Below are 5,496 nucleotides of genomic sequence, written 5' to 3'. Positions count from 1 at the left end.
AAAATCTGAAATTAAACTAATGATTACAGTAAACTGCTTTTCAATAAAAGTATTAAGACAATTCAGTATTTTTAACAAGTGATGTAGAAAACTATCCATAATTAAACAGAATAATCAAGTTGTACATCCACCTTATTTCCCATACACACTTTTCATAGAAGTTTAAAACATCCATACCACCAAGAACCACATAAGGGAATTGAAAAGGCAGCCTCCAGACTGGGAGTTTCTGCCTATGTTATATATAATAAAGGATACTGAGAAGTTTTTCAAACAGTTAATAGACGTGGCCAATTAATGAACATTTATATCTTTAAGGAAGAAGGAGTCAAAAACACAAGGATATACCATTACTTAGTCAGAAATGTTTCTGGATTGATTATTAGTTATTAGCAAAGATGTGAAGAAAACAGAATGCTGGTCTATTCCATATTGGCAAATACATGATTTAGCCACTCTGAGGATGAAGGTGTCTTTAAAATAGTAAAATTAAGGTGCCAGGTGATGTGCCGATCTCAAACCTGTATATATATTCAAAAGTAATAAAATATTTCCTGAATTTTATATGCAAACGCTCATCCAGCACTGTTTATCGTATTCAAAGAGCAAACCATGCCAAAGACCCATCACTTAATAAACTGATAAACTAGTGAATTTGGCAATAAAAATCCTGAACCTTGAAAAAAATTGCCAAATGAGAAAAAGTTCGTCACAGGGAATGGCATGCCACATGGTTCCATTTCTCAGAAATATGCAGGAAGAGAAAACAGAGAATGGGCTTGTGTTTTCCGAGGCCCGAGGAGAAAGCAGAGAGAGTGGAAAGGGCACCAACATGGTGGACAGGCTGTGAGACTACAGGTGCTGGTGACCACACACGCAGTAAGACATTTAAAATGCTGAATTGTATACTCGGAGACATTTTCCCCACGTATGAATTCTATGTTACTAATTGTTAGAAGAGTATCTTTGACCCATGATGAGACTTAACCATCATTTGACTCTCATATGTTTATTTCATGGATAAGAACACCATAACCAAGGCTAGTGTAGGCTGTTAAATGTTAATTACCAATTAACACTTAAGAGTTTAAGGTACAATCAGCTGACCTCAAATTTCCACCTCTGATCATGTAGCAGCAATGTCGCCCATCCAATGGATTATTGTGGCTTCGCTGTGCTGACTGAAAGGTCATCCTTATTAGACTGAATAAATGATAAACGCACCCAGAACAGAAGGGCAGAGACGCTGGCAGCTTTATTATACTATACCATTATAATTATCATATACCTATTACTAACTGCTATTTTATTTTCTCAGTCTGCCTGGTTTACTGAATAAACATTGTGACAGATGTGCAGTTACAAGAAAAAATAATGTGCAGGGTTTCATACTTGCCACACTTTCAGTTGTCATTTGGATGTCGTGAAGATGATCTCCCATGAGTAACTTAAGACTTCTCTTTATGAAAAATTTGGGTGTTCATAATTAGAGTGTATGTGCATGTATGTCCAATGTATGTATTAAATGTACATATCACTTTTATAATATGTTAATATATAGCATATACACAAACACATAGTATGCAATGGAATACAATAATTACTACTCATTTATTTGTGAATTTGACATATCTAGTTATACATTACATATGCATATTAGTATTATACATATTTTGCATGTCTGGCATATTGTAGTTAATCTTTCTTTAGGTTTCTTCCATTCATATGTCTGAAATCACAGAAATGATCAATGAAGCGTATGAAAGTACCATGTACATACATATTTAAATGTCCACTTTTGACCTGAATATTCTGTCGATTATGGACTCTGTGGTGGTGCTCACCCTTTCTAATAAACAAGGGGAGGCATCACCTTACATATGCAGCAGGAGAACACACCAGTGCAGTGCATCTGAGAAGTCCACTCAACAGTGGCCCATGGAAACTCCTCCTCCACTTCCTTCCATGCAGTCCATGGAGAGATTTATGCCGTGGAGAGATTTGTGCAACAAGAGCCACAGTGACTTTCATAGCCTCAAAATAACACTTAAACTCACTGTGTACGTGTGTAAAAAAGCAAAGAAATGTAAAATTTTAATAAATTGTTCAATTTTAAACTATTCATTGGTTAAAAAGAAAGAAAGAAATGAAAAGAAAAACTTGGAAGTCAAGTCCTGACAACTACCTTCACATATTTATTTTGTCTTGTAATTTTAATTATCTATTTCCCTTTGCATCTGAGAGCTTTTGCTTTCCTTAAATTACACTGAAGCCTTTGCTTCCTTTTCGCTTTCGAGTCCTTCATCACCTGTCACCAGAGTATGTCCATGTGAGACTGAGCTTGTGCTACAGTGTTCTGTCCTCTGTTATGTGACCTGAGGTCCTGGCTATGTCCATTGCCCACTCCTGGGTTGTGAAGGGTCATTCTAACAGTGGCATAAGATAGTGGAGGGGACCATGTGGAGTCTTCACAAGTACTCATGGTGGCTTCTGGGACAGTTTTGAACTTCTCTAGAGGATTGCATGTCAGCCGTGTCAGCCTGAATCTAGGCACTGGATTTACTATTGAACATTTAACACTGTGTTTCAACAGTAGTGTTCCTCATGAACAAGGTTAGTTTTTCACATTCTGCTGGAAATTGTTACTCAAGCTAAGAGGAAGCCACTTGACCACATCATAAGTTAGCACATGAAACAGTAGCCCTGGCTCTTGCTTTTTCCAATCTCAGGATAAAAAGGAACTCAAAGAAAGAACTGAATCATTTGTATTGCTTTAATTTAAATAGAATGATCATTATTGCCAAGGAATATAACTTAACATTAACCATTTCTTCAACAAAACATGTAACTATTAGTCACTGTCTCAACATTAATAATCTCTATATTTATGTGAAAATAAAGAAAAATAGGAAATTCTTTCTGCATTTGAAAGAACTATGTTTTATCTAAAACTGGAATTAAGTGGTACGAGGGAATAGTGAATGGAATCAAAAAGCATGCATTCTGTTTAATCTAGCACTTGCATGATACAGCGCTATTCAAACCATGCTGCTTTACCACCATGATCGGTTTCGCTAGTAGCCAGTACTCTATTGGGACAGCATAGCGGATGAACTTCTAAAACTGATTCTCACTGCTCCAGAAGAGTTACAGTCAGAACTTTGCTGAAATTTAGACCTGAAATGTCCCCCAAATGCCTGTGGATCAATCTACTGAGAGGCTTTAAAGCACAGTGGGGTGTAATGGGAAGATTCTAAGACTCTAGGAGTGTCCTGTGAAGTCACTATTAGTCTGCCTGCTCCTTCCTGCATCGCTCTGCTTCCTGGCTGCTGTGACTAGAGCGATTCCTCTGCCATGCACTTTCAGCATGTGGTACTGCATTCCACCTGAGGGAAAGGGTTCAGAGGCAAATCTCTGAAACCTCCGAAACCATGAGCCGAAAGATGCATCTTCTTCTTCTTAGCATTCTATCTCATGGATTTTGTTGCAGTGACTCACAGCTTAAGCTAATAGCCAGCAATACTGAGAGTGCCCTTCTACACTGTGCAGTGCAGCAGCCACTTGAGAAAACTAATGTGACCACTGTGGCTATGACCATCCACACTGCCCAGGAAATTTTAAGAGAATTACTTAAAAGTGAACAATGTCAATGGGAAAGAAATCATTCAGCTCATTTCGGTTGTCATAGAAATGTCTCATAAATAGCTTCCCTAGATAAATATGTGGATTTCATTTCTTTTTATATTATTATTGAATATAGTGAAGAGACTTTGTAATTGTAAAGAACCAAATAACACTGAGTTAATACAACTAAATCATTTTTCTAAAACAAATTTAGTTTGATTTTTAGCAGATACATAAAAATGTTAAAATTGCAGGTATCAGAGGAGAGCTTGCAATATTTAAATACATGCACATGTTGGGTAATATTTAAATCATGTTAAATACCCATGTCTACAAACATGCATCATTTCTTATATATCATTATTGCTAATTATATTTGCAATGTCATGCTCTAGAACATCAGAACTCACTCACCATGCATAGCACTGTGGGAACTGACAAATGTCTCCCCATACTGCTTTCCTCTGCTTCTACCACCTGGTAACCACTAAGTAGTCCATGGACTCTAGTGTCTTCTATGTCAGCAGGAGTCCATATTTTTATTTCTAAACAGTCTTTCACGGTGTGCCACATTTGTCTACCTAGTCATCAGCTAGAGGATATTCTCTCGCACTGAGAATTCCACTAACACCAGTTTCTTTAAACTCAATACAGGCTTTCTTTTTTATTTATTTTTATTTTTTATTTATTTATTTGTTTTTTTTTAGAGACGGGGTCTTGCTATGTTACCCAGGCTGGAGTGCAGTGGCTATTCACAGGCGCGATCCCACTACTGATCAGCACGGGAGTTTTGACCTGCTCCGTTTCCGACCTGGGCCGGTTCACCCCTCCTTAGGCAACCTGGTGGTCCCCCGCTCCTAGGAGGTCACCATATTGATGCCGAACTTAGTGTGGACACCCGATCGGCATAGCGCACTACAGCCCAGAACTCCTGGACTCAAGCGATCCTCCTGTCTCAGCCTCCCGAGTAGCTGGGACTACAGGCGTGCGCCACCGCGCCCGACGAGGCTTTCTCTCTCTCTCTCTCTCTCTCTCTCTCTCTCTCTCTCTCTCTCTCTCTCTCTCTCTCTCTCTCTCTTCCTTTCTTTTCTTTTCTTTTCTTTTTTTTTTTTTTTTGGACTTTTTCAGACAGGGTTTCTCTGTAGCTTTGGAGTTTGTGCTGGAACTAGCTCTTGTAGACCAAAATGGCCTCAAACTCAGAGATCCAACTGCCTCTTTCCTAAGTGCTGGGATTACCGGTGTGTGCCTCCACCACCCGGCTATCAGTAGAGAGTTTCCATAGTACATGTCAGCGCATAGAAGAAATAATCAGCAACTATGAAGACCGGTGGAATAAAGCAATTGGGTTTAAGAAATGAAAATAATGAAATCTAATTGACAGAGTCTGAGAAACCATGGGTATCATCTCCTGTCCCAACGTTCTTGTGGTGACCATAGCTGAAAGCTATCATGTCTACAGAGATTCCAAATATTATAAAGAGAATACGCTTACCCAATGGAAAATAACTAATATCTAATAAAGATAAACTCAAAGAGTTCTTCATCGAGACAAATGGATGGCAGCAACCACAGGGAAGCCGAGCAGCACCTACTAATGACTCTGCAAGATGAACAGCTGGGTTCGCCAGAACTCGTAAAGGGCAGAACAAGGGTGAGTGACATTTCCAAGGCATGAAAAGGACAATTAGAACGACAAGCAAAGATTGTTCAGCCAGGAAAGAAAATCCTTCAAAAACACAATTAAGATCTTCTAAGTTGGGAAAAAAAAAGAAAGAAAGAAAGAAAGGAAGGAAGGAAGGAAGGAAGGAAGGAAGGAAGGAAGGAAGGAAGGGGAAGGGAAGGGAAGGGAAGGGAAGGAAGGAAGGAAGGAAG

At 38.8% G+C, this 5,496-nt stretch overlaps 1 non-coding gene across 1 annotated transcript; it reads right to left on the bottom strand.

The window, feature by feature from the left end:
- Positions 1-4,328: 4,328 nt before the first annotated feature.
- LOC148118772 (signal recognition particle RNA) lies at positions 4,329-4,628 on the bottom strand. The gene has a single exon (XR_015735809.1).
- Positions 4,629-5,496: the final 868 nt, after the last annotated feature.

This window comes from Myodes glareolus, chromosome 20 (assembly GCF_982192425.1).
Source record: "Myodes glareolus chromosome 20, mMyoGla1.1, whole genome shotgun sequence".
NCBI classification, from domain to species: Eukaryota; Metazoa; Chordata; class Mammalia; order Rodentia; family Cricetidae; genus Myodes; species Myodes glareolus.
The sequence above is the reverse complement of the archived record's forward strand: the minus strand, read 5'-3'. Positions and strand labels throughout refer to the sequence as shown.